The 17716-nt window shown below is 35.8% G+C and overlaps 1 protein-coding gene across 8 annotated transcripts in view; it reads left to right on the plus strand.

Annotated features, from left to right (window-relative positions):
- PCDH7 (protocadherin 7) overlaps positions 1-17716 on the plus strand; it is a 431933-nt gene that overhangs the window by 45427 nt on the left and 368790 nt on the right. The gene's annotated exons all lie outside the window — the stretch shown is intronic.

Below are 17716 nucleotides of genomic sequence, written 5' to 3' on the forward strand. Positions count from 1 at the left end.
AGGGACAGACAGACAGGAACAGAGAGAGATGAGAAGCATCAATCATTAGTTTTTCATTGCACGTTGCAACACCTTAGTTGTCCTTAGTTGTTCATTGATTGCTTTCTCATACGTGCCTTGACCATGGGGCCTTCAGCAGACCGAGTAACCCCTTGCTGGAGCCAGCGACCTTGGGTTCAAGCTGGTGAGCTTTTGGTCAAATCAGATGAGCCCACGCTCAAGCTGGCGACCTTGGGATCTCGAACCTGGATCGTCTGCATCCCAGTCCGACGCTCTATCCACTGCGCCACCGCCTGGTCAGGCTGTTTAGTAATCTTTTAATCATCATTGTACCTTAACAATAGGATACTCCGAAATCAGAAAACTAGACGGAACAATAAAAAATAGTTTAAATCAATTTTTAGATAAAATATCCTCAGTACATATAAATATGTGGCTGCCACAATACCATGCATCAATTAATTGATGAGCTTTTAAAGCTCTAGCAATTGCATCTTATTCGATCTCTGAATTTATTATTTAATTCCACGATTGAATAGACATTTCCTAAATTAACTGGCTAATTACAAGTACCATGTGTGCAGCTGTAACTTTTATTTGCTCGTCTGGAAATGTCTGAACTTTTAGAAGTGGATAAGATTATGTCACCAAAACAAGGTTGGGTGAAACATTTGGTTAGTTTTCAGCTTCCCCGGGAGGGAAGCCCATTTGCAAAGGAGGTCTGAACAGGAAGACCTGAGTCAGCCTGAGTCACAGATTAGCTCCCTGCAGTTCAGTCCTGCTAAAGCCGGAAACTGGGCTCAGTGTATGTGGTAACTGAGTGAAAGCTTCAGAGTAGGAAGTTTCCAAGAAAGAGAAAAAGTTTCTTCCAATCACTGTTTTGCTATTTATGATGTTAGTAAATTTATTTAACCAGTTGCCGATATATATATATACACACACACACACACACACACACACACACACACACACACATACATTTTCATCTTTCGTATGACTTGATACTCAATTTCATTATTCTGTCCTTTCCCAGGTCTTTTAAAGACCAACTAGAAACCTGTCTTAGAGGGACTTGTGTTTATTAACACAAAAAATAAAAACAAAGAGGTGATGGATGATGCTTACTGTAAAAACAAATTGAAATAAAGTATTTTAAACTGAATTTCTTCAATCGTGTTTGGGGAACAAATTAGGTTTAGGAGGTGATGACAACTTCAGGGAGCTTTAAAAAAAAAAAGGCAGATTTTTCAACCAAATCCATCTAATATTGATTAACAATGGTTTTGTTTCTACTTCCATGCATTATTTAAAATAATTGAATCTAGCGAGCAACATGGATTGGGGACAAATAAATATTTCCATAGCAATTATTGGCAGACATTTTTCTCCCCTGATGTTTCCCCTTAACGGATGTACACTTTGCACCTAGTTAAGTATCAGTGAGTCCAGTGGTGAGTTTTGATTGTCGCATATTTTTTGGAGTCCCCCGCTTGCAGAGTGACAGGCTTGGCGGCACCAGGACTTCCTGCACACAGCTTCTAGTGCAGAGCCACATGTGCCCAGGGACCCCGCCGACTTGGCTGCCGCACAGCCCAGTGGGCTCTGCTGCCAGATCAGGTGTGGAGACACCGCTGTGCTGTCAGTCCGCATGGTTTCCTGCGAGTCAGCTATCTCCTTCCCATCTGTGTTGATATTCTTGCCTGCCTTTTTCTCACTGCTTGCCTGGCATGCATATATTTGTCTGATAAGCTTTAAGAAATGTAAAATTCTTCCTGGGTGCTTTTTTTTTTCCCTTTCCTGGCCTTTATTATCATTACTTAATTCTTAACTTTCAAATGTTCTGTTTCAAGATACACTCTGTCATGCTTATTAGGGTTCTTTTATATCTTGTTCTTTTATATTAAGATCCAATTTTGAGGATCTTAATCCATTGTGATCTACCATATTGTAGGTTTTGTTTTCTTTAAAGATTGAATAACAACAGAATAAGATTATTTAAATATATAGAGTCATTATTTCCCCACTTCATTTTTATCTTACATAATTCTTTTTAACCAAGAGGCTGCTTTCTCATTCAGCTTTTCCTTTTCAGCAGGAATTAATTTATATGGCTTTATTAGTTAGTATTCTGGTGCACCATCCTGCAAAGTCAGGGATAGATTACATGGGTGATTTTTTAGTCCATAAAGGGCTTTTCTATAGCTGAAGTTTGATTATTTGGGCTTTGTACCGTTAATTAGCATTTTCAGCTACATTCTTGATTATGCAGCTAAAATTTAGTCTGGAGTGTCCGATCCTGCTGGCTTTGTACTTGCAAAACACCCATTGAATTTATTAAGAGTGGTATACTCCTAATGACCACTGGAACAGGTTTGGTGGGTATCTGAGATGAGAAATGAAAGGGCAGATGATTCAAGTACACCGTGTGCTGATTAGAGGACCACGAACAGCTCCTTCCACTCACAGATTAACATCATTTCAGGCTCTGTTTTCAAATAAGGAATGTCTGCTCTAAAAGTAGATCCCACAGATACTGCTAATGCACCAGGTTCCGGTTGGGCCTGCTTGAAATAGTCCATCAGGTTTTCTTTCCTTTCAAGACATAAATCTTCATTGCTTTCATGTACTTTGGCTGATTTCCACAGTTGTGAGATTGTGGTTTGAAATTTGTTTAAGACTTCCTGCTTTTTAATAAGAAGAAATACAATTAAGTGTCATCGCTCCATTACCCAAAGTGTTTGTTATAGAAACTGTTTGGAGTGAAGTAAGTGGAAAGAGAAATATGAAACCCAGGTGGGAACAGAGCGCTCAGTGGTAACGTATACTTTCCTTTCTCTGTATGGATTCATTCCCGCCACGAAAAGAGAGTGTCCACATTATGCTAATGCCACCACTGTAATAGTGGTAAAATTAAACTTATAATTTGTGCTTCAGATAATTATAAATGACAAGCCTGTCATGAAATGCAGCTTCCTCATTGGAAAAAAAATAGATAATTGAAAAGTTTTATTTCATACTTAGTACAAGATTTCATTGGTTACTGCTGAAATTATACAATGAATCAGATTCTGAAGAGAAAAGATATAGTTTGTTTTTATAAAACAACCAGTATATACTTCAAGATTTATTATTATAGACACTATACAAGATGTAGGCTTATAGGCTTACTTTATACTACTTGTTTTCCACTGAATCCCACAAGTGAGCAGGTGGCTTAGATCTGAGCTGTGACAATTTCAAGTGTAAACACACTAAATATGGGTCTTCTCTTTTCTAATATGTTCATGTCATAAAACGTGTGTCCATTGGAAGCTATAATATTTCATTGACAAAATACGTTATCTGCATGTCTTCAACAGGAAACATATGTTATTTGATCCGTTTGTTGTCATCAAATAGCAATATTCTTCAACAGTTCCTTTACCTAATTCTGCCCTTCTTAATCTGAACAGATTCATAATTTTTCCCTCATTACACGATACTGACTGTACTTGAACAGTCTTATTTCTGAAAAAAAAAGACTATAGTTAAACTACGATTATAAGGAAACCCAGGAGTTTTTCTTCATTGTTGACAAAAAATATATAACAAGACCGTATACATAAGCCCTTGCTTTCTGGGACTCAATCCAAAAGCATTCAGCGATTTGGCTGTCCCACCTTCAGAATACTCACACTCTGACTCTAGGATCTGGGTGCCATGAGGTCCTCAGAGAGTCCTAGCTTTCATTAAATAGTCAGGGAGGATGTAGAATTTGATCAGTTCCGTTTTCCTGGCACCTGAAATCTGCATTTCCCTACTCAGGCTGTTTGCTAGTCACAGAAGAGAAGAGCGGAAGCTTGTATATATAAATGATTCTATTTGCAAGGAGACAGATTTTAATTTCCAACAAAGTATTTTGTAACTTCAAGATTTTATCTAATCTTCTATTTTTTTTTAATGATTGCAGCCATTAGGAATCATAAATAAATAGAAAATTGTTTTGTTTTAAATTGCATATACCATTTTCTTTCATAAAATTTTGTATGAAATGTTATCATGAAATCATAGCGTGAACATAAAATTATGCAAACTGAAGGGAATAATGTGTGGCCTTTTCTTCTACAACTGTCATAGATTCAGATTTTCTATAACTAACTTGGTAATATGTTTCAACGCTGAAACCCAAACAATGGATTTACTCTGTTAGCACTCTTTAATTGCCAGTAAGAGAGAAAATAGCTCAAGATATATTATGCTAACATCGGAAATACATGGAGCCCAATCATTAGAAACAGATTGGAGGGATTGGAAATACCATACCACCAGCACCTTCTCTCTCTCTCTCCACCTCTAGTCTCTGTGCATCCACTTTGTCCTTTTCACACTGGTGACGATCTTTTCCTCTTTTTCTGTTTGCAATACTGGTTCTTCTGGTATCAATTTCAAGTCCCAGAGAGAAATTCCAGCTCTGTCTGGGTTAAGAGTTGACCCTTTTGATCAGCTATGTCCCAGCGTCATGAGGCAGAAAAACACTGCTGAGGGATTAGCTCTGTGGCAAAACATTCTAGAGAATGAGGTATGGACAACCACTGCCAGCTAATAAAAACAGTGACAATAATGAATAAACACCGTTTGTCAGGACCTGCGACCAATGATGTACTTGCATCACCCCATGGATATAGCTGTTGGTAAAGCACTGAACACTTAAAAAGTGTTTGCATGTATTCTGTTGTTAATAAAGGAACACATGCTCTAAGTTAAGTGAGTTATTATGTGATAGACCCCGAATTAAAACCCATATCTTCTGAGTCTTGGTCCAGAGCTTTTCCCACTTAAAAGATGCCTCATTCCTGCAGGGTGCCAGTGATGTAAAATTTTGTGAGACGTGGTAGTTAATCATATGAAGACACTAACAGCCTTGTGTTTGGTATCTAATAATAGTATCAAAGAACCTTTTCAATTGTGATTTTCTTTTCTTATCTTTATTCCCCCTGCTAACCCTTCTCTCTGGTTATCTCTTAGCAAATATATCACTTAAGATAGATTTGGCTGCAGGTAATAAATTAATTTCCTTAAATGAGGGGCTTACTTTGCCCTTGTAACAAGTGTCACTGAGGAACCATGGAATGCCTACCTCCTGCTCCACAACACTCAGTTTTCGGTTTCCCTCCTCAGGGTCCCGAGTGGGTGTTTCCTCTGCCAACTTGTTTCTGTTTCAGGCAGAGAGAAGGAAGAAAGACAAAGAGAAGAAGAAAATGTTTCCTTTGATTCCATTCCTTTTCTATCCTGGGAGGGATTTTCTCTGCAAGAACTTTTTTTCTATCCCTTATTGGCCAGAGTTTTGTCACATGGCTACCCCTAGAAGAATGCTGGATGGAATATATATATATTTTAGTTTTGATAGTGTAGGAAGGATATATATATATATATTTTTAATTTTAGTTTTGATAGTGTAGGAAGACAAAGGAGTGAACCAACATACTATTTCCATTAGTGGTACTTTGAGTAAAAGCTCGGCTCTTGGTACCAAATGCCTAAGCATCCTTCCACACTAGTTTGCTTCACTTAGACGTTTTCGGCATTTTCTTTGTTCAAGTGAATGACTCCAGTTTCTTTTAACTCTCTTAATAAAGTTACTTCCCAACCTTTCTCTGACCTGTAGAGTTCCTCTTATTGATTTCTTTTGAATCCATATCTTCACATATACCCAAGAGAGTGTATACCTACATATTCCCAAGAGGATAACTAAGAATCATTTTTGTTCTCTCTTATTCCTCCTTTACATCTTAGAGATGAAACTAGAGAGGTCTGAAGAGGCAAAGTTCCATAGTAAGTTAGTGAACCTCAATCACACTTTATGTCTCCTGACTCTCAGGCCTGGCTTTTTCCAAGCATTACTAAATAGTAAGTTTTAGTGTTTATATATATCAACATTTAGGAGCAAAATAAAATTGCTGATATATAAAGTGTGCATTACAGAAAAAAAAACTCTTGTAATCACTCCTCTATAATATCAATTCCACAGAGTGCTAGAAATTAACTAGTAAAATTGGAAGCATTCCCTAGTCATTCAAATTAGCAGATGTTGTTTGAGAGCCTGCTATGTGCTAGGTACGATAGAAAACAAGGATATAGTGAACAAGAAAGAGAAAGCTTTTGCTCTCAATAAGTTTATATACCAGATTATATTGAATGCAGGTATTGATTTTTACCATTAATCAAATATTTATTAAAGGTTTGCTCTTGGTCATGGTCAGGATATACAGTTTATGATAAGAAAGACAAGATTCCTGCTCTTACTGAGCAATCGAGCAAAAATTATCCTGTTTTCTAGTGGTACACAATAAAAATCTCGACACTATCTTTTTTCTACTGCTTATTAACTAATGCAATTAAGGAAATACACACATGCACAGCCATATTAATGAATACTATTCTGGGAATTGGAGTAAGTTTTGGCTTGCTTTAACTTCTGATACATGCATATATATATTTCTTCTTACTATTCTTTTTTGCCTAGGAACACTATTTAGTTGGATTTAAAAATAAATCTAGATTTAAGTGTAAATTTATTAGCCTGAATTATAACAACTTTGACTCCGTCTACCTTTATTTCTTTGTTTTACTGAATTTAACTTAAATGAAATCTGTTTTATTTGTTTAAATCTATTTCTGTCCAGTAAGGAAGTTGAAATTGATCATGCCTTGACTTTGTGGGCCATCAGAGAACCATGACATTCCAAGATATTGATTTTGTGGTGTTAAAGGGTGACGGATCTAGTGTTAAAGTTTCGAGAGAGAATTGGGTTTCAGATTGTACACCATAAGCAGTCTTGACTTTTGCTGAGACATGACTAGCTTTTTAAAGTAATGGAAGAAATGGTAAGTCTTAGGTAATTTTTACTGCATCAACTTGGAAAGACTAATTTTAGCTAGACATGTGTAATCATGCACATAAGAAAAAAGTTACACGTGTGATAAATATATAACTACAACCCCAGAAAGTATAACCTGTGCTAAGAATATTGAGTAGCATTTTAAGTAAATATGACTGAGCCTTTTAAAAACATTTCTTCCCAACATTTTGAAGGTTGCTTGGTAATAACTGAAGTTTTATTATTTTTCACACTATTCTTGTAATTATTATTCTGCATTTTGTTTCCATTGGGCTTATACTTGGGCAAGCACTATAGGATATGAGTTATGATGCCACAGTTATGAAAGGCCAGAGATCTACAAGGGTAACACTTGGTGATTTTTTTGTTATCCTCTGAGACTGTAAAATGTTGACAAGTGCATTCTAATAGCTGCCCCACACATGAACCGAAGAAGAATAACTGTGGTCATCTTTCAGTGTTGCATTTTAGTTTGGATTTGTTCATCTTCAATTTAATGACCTTAAGCGAACGGATTGAAAATAACATTTTGATCGTATGATTATTGTGTGGAAAACTCTGCTGAGCTAAGTCCGAGTGTATCTTTGGAAACTAGTCAGAGGTTCACCAGATTCATTGACTTAAACCAATCCATCATCGTCATCTTTTAATTTATTTCCACATGTTCTTCCAAGTTCCTATTCTTTAATAAGACTTTGACCTGCAGAGAAGAATAGAATGTATTTTATAATGTATGTTTGTTCTCTTTTCTAACAACGTAAGTATTTTGCTTAAGCAGATTTGCTAGGAAGTGACAGCTTTGAAAAATTGGACACAGGACCCGCTGGAAGCATTTCAGTTCCAGGCAATCTCAATAGTGCAGAAGGGGAAAATGAAATATCACCGTGTTGTAAAGATGACAGTTTTGTCAAAGATTCTCTTTCACTTATTGGCTTAAAACAAATGGAATCAATCAAGTATATCTGTTCAAAATATGCATGTGCACTCACTAAGGTAGCATTCCTTCGTAGGAGTGTTTTTTTCAGAGACAAACAAAAAAAAATTATCTTTAAAGAATGTATATATTTTGGGTTGGGAAGATCATCTTTTTTTTTTTTTCTTAATTGTTAGTTTGGCACTTTTGGAGGTCACGGGATTTTACCAGAACGTAGTGGTGCCTTTAAGAAGAGAGGGAAACCTAATGGCTTAACACTATCTGAGCAGATCATTCTGTACTCATAGCAGATGCTCTTCAGAAATGTAATGATATAATTATTATTTTGTGTGTGTGTGTGTGTGTGTGTGTGTGTGTGTGTGTAAGGAAGAGAGAGATTGGAGAAATCTAAAATTAGATGCTAAAAGTTTTATGGAGATATAAAAATATGATAATATTCTTTACCTGAAAAATGTTGGGTATATTTGAAAAGGTATAGTAAATTTGACAAAACCTGCTTTTAAGAATAACAACTTGGCACCGGCTGGTTGGCTCAGCAGTAGAGCGACGGCCTGGTATGTGGAAGTCCTGGGTTTGATTCCCAGTCAGGGTACACAGGAGAAGTGTCCATCTGCTTCTCTACCCTTCCTTCTCTCTCTCTCTCTCTCTCTCTCTCTCCTCTCTTCTCCTCCCGCAGCCAAGGCTCCATTGGAGCAAAGTTGGCCCTGGGCACTAAGGACAGCTCCATGGCCTCTGCCTCAGGTGTTAGAATGGCTCTAGCCGTAATGGAGCAATGGCCCAGATGGGCAGAGCATCACCCCCCCCCCATGGGCATGCCAGGTGGATCCTGGTTGGGTGCATGCGGGAATGTGTCTGACTGCTTCCCCACTTCTAACTTCGGGGGAAAAAAAGGAATAACAACTTGATCACTAATTGAAGAAGCAATGGAGTGTAGTCTAACTAAGAATAGGCACTGGGGTGAGACTTCCTGGGCTTAAAAACCTAAAGTTACCATTTTTAAAAACTGTAATTTGGAGCAAATTACTTTCTCAGTTCCTGAGTTACTTCTTTGTTTAATGGGGTTAAAGTTAATATCTAAAAAGAAAAAAAAAGGCAATATCTACTTCCTAGAGACCGTGTTCAGGTAGCCTGAGTTGTCTCCTAAACACTCAATAAAATGGTAATTACTATGAGTAATCGAAAACTCTTAACATATTAGGAAAACAATAGCAGGAGAAATTTTTTTTACAATATTAATTCAAAAGATGAAGTACAAGCTCAAATATTTCAGAAAGTCTGTGATATGTGCGTAGCTTACATTTCTTTCAGGTTACTAGTGAAGGAGTAGTGGTCTCACTATAAAAGAGAAAAAGCATTGCTGATTATCATTTACCATATGTCCTAAACATATTTAGAACCATACTTTAGAAATTAGACTCTAATAGAATTACTGGCAGTGTCTGTCTTTCAGATTCTATAAAATAATCAGTTAAGTGACTTCATATCCACAGGACATTTTTGTGTTTTGATATGCTACTATTAAGAGACATCAGTGTCTTGCAAATAAACATGTCTCTTAATTATAATTTGTTACAACTCACTTTTTGGCAAGAGTGGTTATGTTAGTACTGTTACTTTCTGAAACAGTTTTCATTTAATACGCTATATTAATTCTCTGTTAACTTGTGTGCTTACAATGTCTCTTATCAGAGAGGTACATGGTACTATGCTTTATTTGGATTATCATTTAATTCTGTCCCATGGAAAAAAATTCATTAGGCTTTACAGTTTAAAACATTTTATAACATGATATATAATCAAAAAGCAATAATATGTGTGTATGTGTGTAATATATATATACACATGGTTCTATCAGCTTTTCTTATAAATAAGATTTTTTTTTTGGTATGGTAGAATTCTTGCCATGGTTTGGCTCTGAGCCATATACTAACCCTCTTTATTCTTTGGAAACTTCCATTGCATTATTGCAGACTTAATTTTATTTTATATCCAAGATGACAAAGGTCACTTCAATTAGGCACCTCATTGTGCCTTTCTTCCCTCTAGTTTTCTAGTTTCTTATACTAAGTATCATAAAATAAAATGTTCTTCTTCCATTAACAAAAAGTGAGCCGAGAACAAAAAACCAATTATTTGTAGCACATAAAACCCTTGTGATAATTTGGTAGACTTTAATTAAACTAATACATCACACTGTACTTATAAGACAAAGGAGCAAAAGAGAAGCAAATAATCTTTTTCTCTCTCTTAAGAAACACTATATTGCTTTTTGATTAAGCATTACCTACCTTAAAGTATTAGATTTACAGCCCTTTTCGTAGAAAGCACGTAGAAAAAGTTCTATGTAGTATTGATTGAGATTACCCCCCCAAATTCTTTTAAGTTAAGTTATAAAAAGGTCTGATTTAAAATTATTTTTAAAAAATTTTATGATTTTACAAACTCTTTAAAAAAATAAAAAGATTCTGCAAATGTTGCCCATTCAGAAACATTTTTATTACAAAGACTCTTGTATTGGAATTAACGTATTTGCTGTAATTTTGGCAATGTTACTGGTTCTTTTTGATGAGCTCACTGACATTATTAATACAAAGTCCACTGTCAATTAAAAGGATGTCAATGTCATTTAGATATCTTCTCTCTATTTTGCAGCTGGAATGGCCTGGAATAAAATCCTTGGTTTTTATTTAAATAATCTTGTCCCCAAATCTTCCATTTCTTCACATTGTAATTCCCATAATTTAAATAGAAATAAACCACTGAATTGGGAGTGTGATGTTTAGTTTTAATCTTATGTCTGCAGTATTATTCTGAATATCTCTTGTCACCCTTCCGGGCATCAGTGTTTTCATTGGTAAAATGAATAACTTCATACAGGATGATTCCAGGTGACTTCTTTATCCCTGATATTATGTTTCTAAAAACATTAGTTATTAATGTAATGTCTTTCTGTGTACTGAAAGTCAGTATTTTAATATGCTCATATCAATCTTCAAATTTGTGGCTCTTAGATTTACAAAAATGTTTATTCAAACATTTCTGGAAATTCTGAGTGATCAGAAAGTACAGGTTTTTGAAGCTGGTCAACCACAAATCATATTAAAAGAGAATTATATTTGACTTAGAAATTCATGTAATATTAACCAAGGGACCACATACTCACAGTGCCAATGCTTACACTTTTAACAAATCTTTCAGAGGCATGAAACCGGTTGGTTGGATTTTGTCATTTTGTCCTTTCTCATTTTTTCAAGACTGTGAATTCCTTGAACATTTATCCCATTTCACTGTTAGTGGATCAAACTCTTTGTGTGTTTATCCCTTACTGGAAACCCTACGACTGCTTTATACTCCCCTCTGTGAGTTTTAAGGCACCCCAAGTAGCTCTTAATTTTTCAGGCACATGATGGCAACTTCAGTGACATTTAGGAACAGCCAAGTTTGCTGTTCGCTTCGCCTTCTCATTAACATCAAGTCCTGGTTTCTCTTGGGCAGCTTACTGCTTTGGCACATGAATACTGGCTGCTGCTGCTTTCAGTGTCCAAAGGTGGCCAACTTTATGGTCTGAAGAGGATAATGATCATAGCTTAAGATTGCGTCATTTTACAATTTTATAACGAGCTTTAGAGGGATGGAAGTGCACTAATGCTCGATTGGCCAAATGTAATTGGAGCTGTGATCCTGGGATCCAATCTAATGTATTTGCTTACATAGTACATAGCAGTCTATTTGGATTGATTTCTCTCTCTCTCCCTGACTTAAAAAGAGGATTTCTTTAAAATATTTGCTTAAAATAAAAAAATAAATAAAATTGTAAATTAAGTTATACAAAATTTAACATGCAGGGACAGGCTGTTCTAAAGCAGGAATCCTCAAATATTTCATTGCATTAGTTTAAACAAATAGTTGTTTTAATTGCATACTCTGGCTTTTGACGGTTACCCAAATTTGTCTGTTTGTTTCTTATTTGGGATGGTCAGGGTAGTTTTGCTATTTTTATAACTATTACCTTGGTTAATTTTTTATGCAGGTTTGAGCTAAGTAGAGAAGGTAGCTCATGCCGGAGTTGAGTGGATTTAAAGAAAATCTCTGGTTTAAGGAGTGAAATCCACTCTGCCTCCTGACCTCACCTCACAATTTCTTCACAAGTTTGGCTTTTCTGGGAATGCAATTTCCTTCCATTTCCATAGATCAGAAACTTAGTTATCTTTTAAGACCCAGCTTCAGTTCAATTAGCCCACGATCCCTCTTCTTCCTACCCTCACCTTTGTCTCTTCCTACTCTTTGGAGCGTGTTTTACCTACAGGGTTCTTATCTTGTCCTCCCCAAGGTTAGTAATCTGCTTATATGTATATATATTTTACACCTCTTCAAAAGATAAATAAAAGTTTCCTTGGAACCAGAACCTTCTGTTGCTAGGTCGTCCGTGCCTCCTGTGATGCCGCTCACATGATTGAACTCTGTAACCTTTGGCATTCCTTCTGACTGTGAGATTCCATGATTCTAACAGCCGGTCAGTCAATAAATATTGATCGCTCGGCTATCCAGCCTTAGGCATTCTTTTGTTAGGGCCCAAATCATTTATATTCTGAAGTTAGAGCCTAGAGCCTATGATAAGGAATTGTACTGACACTCTAACTCCTTTCCTTCCCTGGCTGGTTTAGTGGCTGACTCACAATCTAAAAGGCTTCTTTTCTGAAGAGTGTAGTTCGAACAGTGCTAATGAATGGCCTTTCTGTGTGTGCATGTGCGCTCTCACCCATGTAAATGGGCACAGACTTCCTTTCTTTGAATGGAGAGCATTTGCCTTATTTGTTGCTTTTTTTTTCTTTCTTTTTTTTTTTGTGGCAGTTTAGACAACCTTGAGGTATGTTGAAATTGTTTCTTATGTTTTTAAGAATTTAAATAATTATGATAGGATCCTGTTTATGATAAACAATAGGCTTCTAGAATAGAGCTTCTTAACACATTCATTTATAATAGTTTTGGAAACTTGTATAAGTTTGCTTATTATTCCTCAAACCATGACAGAAATGGAGGCAGTTGCAGGTATAACTTAACTGATTATATTTCAAAGACCCAGAGTCAGATTTAAAAACAAGGATTGTGAGAAAACAATGGAGGGGAAAATACTAACTTGGGAGCCAAGAGCCTTGATTTGCTGCCCTGACTCTCCATCTTCTCACCTGTGTGATTTTACACGAGAAGATCAAGCTCTCTGAGCTTCAACTCTTTCATATGTACAAGAAAATGAACAGAATTATAATTTCGACTTCATAACGAATCTCTGAGGTTAAATTAGATGGTTAAGTGAAATCTTATAATAAACATCTATATGGGTGTGACAGTCACTAATATTATTATAATTTATGGTTTGGGGTGCATCATTTATATAAATTAAAAAAATAAGTAAAGGACCAAATATCATGCACAATTGTACTACTTGTAGTTCTCCATTCTCCAAATCCCATGTTTATCTTATGTTTATGCCTCATTTTCCATTTCAATTGACTTTATAGTATTTAAAATAGGCCTTCTGTATTGATAGGTGGCTCTGTCTCTTTTAACTCCTATGTTATTTATTTATGTTCTAAAATATGAGTATCAATTTCCTCTTCCTTGAATGAAAAAATTAATATCCCTTTGTTTTTCTATGTAGTGGAATAGACTTTGTTTTTCATTTGATACCTTTTACTTTTCCCTAGAACTGAACATCAGTTAAGTAAAAATAATGAATAATTATAGAATCTTTCACATATTGCCAGTTATATGCAGATGCTTTCAATAGATACTTGTACTTAATCTACACCAATTACATAGATGCATGATTTAGTTTTGAAGCATGCCTAATAAAAATAAGTAGAAAAATAGACACATATGGCTTTCAAAATATATATTTCCTTCTTTCTGGTTTTGAAGTTTTTTAGAATTATTAAGAGCATGTCTGTTCTTATGTGTGAATGTAGATGTAATCTTGTACCTAAACTTGAATCCTATTCCTGTTTTCTGCATAATTGCTTCTATTTCCTAGCACCAGTCACCAATTGTTGGCCAAGTTGGTCCGGAAAAGAATACAGATCTTATTAAATTATTCAAGTTAATGCTTTACTGATAGTTTTTATTAAATAAAGTCTCAGCTTACTGCAGTATCCTCGGTTCAGAAATAAATGTTACCATTTGCCTGCATGTGTAAAAGCACAATAAGACTCAAACAAGAGATTGCAGCCAAGAAAGTAAGGATTTATTAAAGAGATGACATCATGCTAGGAGTCACAGGTAGCTCACACTTAAAGACCTGGTATCCTGATGGCTTCTAGGGGATAGGTTTTATAGGGGGGAAATCATTATAATCATGGTGACTAGGGAAGTTAAGACCATGATCAGGGTCATAGTCTTTACTGATTGGTTGGTGCTAAGGTAGAGAGTAGGTGATCATTGCATCTGGTCCTGATGTTAGCCACATGCATCATCTGGGTTTGGAAGGATGTGGTTGGTGAGTTTTGTTCTGAAGCTGCAACACAACTGACGCCTTGATGTTATCTCTAGTTTGATGGAAACTTTTTCTCTTTGGTCAACAGACCTGAGACCAAAAGCTTAATGTCCTGAGGCTTAATGATTAAGCAAGAAGAAGGAGGTGGATGAGTCAGAGTGCTGGGTGAAGCCAGTCTGAGTTAAAAGGAAAGATAATTTAAAACAAAAAGCCCTATTAAAGAAAGTAAGGTTTCTGCTTTCTGCACACTTAGAGAAACCAAGTGAGATACATAAATGTCCTAGTAGAATATGCTCCAGGAAAGAATGACTTGTTTTCATTGTATGTATGTGTGTGTGTGTATGCACTCACGTGTGCATGTGTGACTTGTTGCCTGGGTGATAGAACAAATTAAGGAAAAGGTTGAAAGGGGAAGATAAAGGCTGTGTCTATACGACTTCCATTGAATTGGACCTTACTGAAGGTCGAACTGCTCTGGTTTAGTGGAGGGTGTGTGCTCTGGTTTAGTGGAGGGTACCTATCTGCCTATCTGCTCAGTGGCAGGGATCTGGAAATTGCTTCCAGGGCCCTTTTAATGAACTGATTCAAATCAAAACAAACACATCCTGGTAACATCCACTTCCACTTTCACCATCACCACCTACAGTTTTCAGAATAATGAGTCTTAAAAGTAGTTCACTGTACACTCTAGGTATGCACTTTTCTTTTAAAAAATTAATCTTTAATGATAAAGAGTCTATTTTTCTTTTCTTTAGTGACAGCTGAATATTAGTGCCCAGATTTATTTCTTTAGTGCATCCCAAGTTAAAGGCATAAAAAACTTGAAAGCTGCTTTTACAGAGTGAATTTATGAAATAAGATGGTTAGTTCTGTTCCTCATAACATTTTAATAAGAGGAAGTGATTATGCTGTGTGGCTGCATGCTGACTTCATCTCTTCAATGCGTTCTATGTCTTACGTATGCTTTTGGTTAAAAGTATATCAGGTCCTGAAAACAAAAAGTGAACCATTTTGACACCTTTATTTTCTGTTTTTAGAAATAATTTTACTTGCTTATTCACTTACCATAAACCCTTGCAGAAAAGTTCACACAGTATTGTTTCTTTAAGGAAAGAAGATAGTGACTGTTATATGGGCTCGACTAAAAATTGAACATTAGTGAAATTTCCAATGGCTAGACTAAATTTAAGAAAGTATTAGAAAAAAATCAGAAAAATAATATGCTAGTATTCTGCAGTTCAAAAGGGCCTGTTCTATATATTTTACCACATGACAAATAATACAAAATCAAATATAAATGACTTTAAATGTTTAAAATAAGATAAAAGTGATACTATAATGTGACAAGTAACATGATTTCCTTAATTGCTATTCCTACACATGTGTTCAAGATTCATTGATCAATTTATTAATTTAATGAATTTTTATCGAGGGGCCACGTATGTGCCCCCATCGACAACAAAGCAATAAACAGCGTGGACATGGTATTTGTCCTCTTGGAGCACACTGCATCTTTGTATAGGGTGTGGGAATTAAATGAATAACTTCACAAACATAGTTGAGTATCTGATCCTTTCTATCGCAATGTATTCAATAGTATGAGTACATAACAGGAAGATCTAACATAGTCTAGCTGTGCATTATGGCTGTATCGTAGTTGGTTTGGGAAGAAAAAGCAACATCTGAAACTTTCGACTATTTAGCTTTCATTTGCGTAGAAGCGGTTTTGAAATGAAACATGCAGTGCTATCGTTTCTGTAAAATGAGATAAACTTTGTTCATCTTAAACTTACAATTTACATCAGAAGATTCACTTATCATAGATGCCTTGGTAAACGTGTGCTGCTTGTGTAATTGGCCAGAACATCCCAAGTTGTGTTAAATTTTAGAACTGCTGGAGGAAGAAAAAAATGTTTTCTAATTACTAGTAAAAGATAAAAATTAACTGAAAAAAATTAAGATGTTTTATTGCTGCTTAAATTTATACAGCTTATATTAATAATCTGTGGTCAGAGCAATTTTTTAACATTTTCTGCTTTTGAATATGAACAACTTTAAAATTAAACATTACTTTTTTAACGCCACTTTCAAAAGTGAATTGATCAATTATTCAGTGAAAGAAATCATTTTACTTCTTTTCTAACGCTGAATCTCATGCACTGATGATGCATTGTTATATTGGGAATTAGGAGGACTGTTTCCCTTTCCTCATTCTAATTATTAAAGATCACTACTTTGGTAGTAAATTGTAGCATTTTTATTCTATGAAAGTTATTTGTTATCTTCTTGGCAATATTCTAACTCACGAAAGGTTTTTACTAACATCAATTGCATCAGCAGACTGGAAAACAATCCTCTGTGTACCTTCTGACACTGAAGAGCAGAAATCAGCCTGTTTGTTCTGGCCCAAGTTAAGAGAAATACATATTTCGCATTACTTAAAACTGACATTAACACCAAAACCTTTTTTTTTTTAATTTAATCATTTTAAAGAGGAGAGAGAGAGAGAGAGAGTTAGAGAGAGAGAAGCAGGAAACATCAACTCCCTTGACCAGGCAAGCCCAAGGTTTCAAACTGGCAACTTCAGTTATCCAGGTTGATGCTTTATCCACTGTGCCACCACAGGTCAGACACTAACACTAGAACCTTTTGAAGGAGTAATATTTTCCCTTGATAAAAAGTTGGAAAACATTGCCCTTTAATGGTCACGACTTTGAAAGGGAGAGTAGTTCGTCCCTGACCAGAGATCAGCGGGCCATTTGTTGATAGCATGTAACTGCTCAGATGTCTATAAAGAGACTGGGAGCTATTCCACTGATTGCACTTGGAGACTAGAGAACCTCTTTGAAGGGCGTGAACATTCAAGTCAGGCTCAGATCCCTGAGATCTTAGAGATTTGTAAATTGTAAAAACAGTGACAGCAAAATTACCATTTCATTCTTACTTGTATGTGTAGTATAAATAAAGCCAAGGCTCTCCCCCAAGCATTCCTCTTCTGGGGATATTTCATAGCATTGGAAAGCTGGAAGCTAGAAATACAATTAATTTAAAGTTTCTTTTACCAGGCAAATTACCTCTTATCAGAGATAGTATCCATGAGCTTAGCCCACAGTATCCTTTTGGCTGTCCAAGGGTTGTTAATTGTAGGGAGAATTGTTAGGTCCCTAACACTTCTGAAAGAAGTTACATCCATTGCAAATGCATCTCTATTATTTATTTATTTTTGTAAATTTCTATTTAGAAATTAAATTCATTGGGGTAACATTGGTCCATAAGAACACATAAGTTTCAGGGGTAAATCTCCATAGCATGTGAACTATTTATTGTGTGTGTGCCCATCACCCAGAGTCTAAGCACTTCCCATGAAAGTATATCTGACCCCCTTTAATCTCCTCCATCGCCTCCTTCCTTCTG

The sequence above is a fragment of the Saccopteryx leptura genome, chromosome 5 (genome assembly GCF_036850995.1).
Source record: "Saccopteryx leptura isolate mSacLep1 chromosome 5, mSacLep1_pri_phased_curated, whole genome shotgun sequence".
Lineage (NCBI taxonomy): Eukaryota > Metazoa > Chordata > Mammalia > Chiroptera > Emballonuridae > Saccopteryx > Saccopteryx leptura.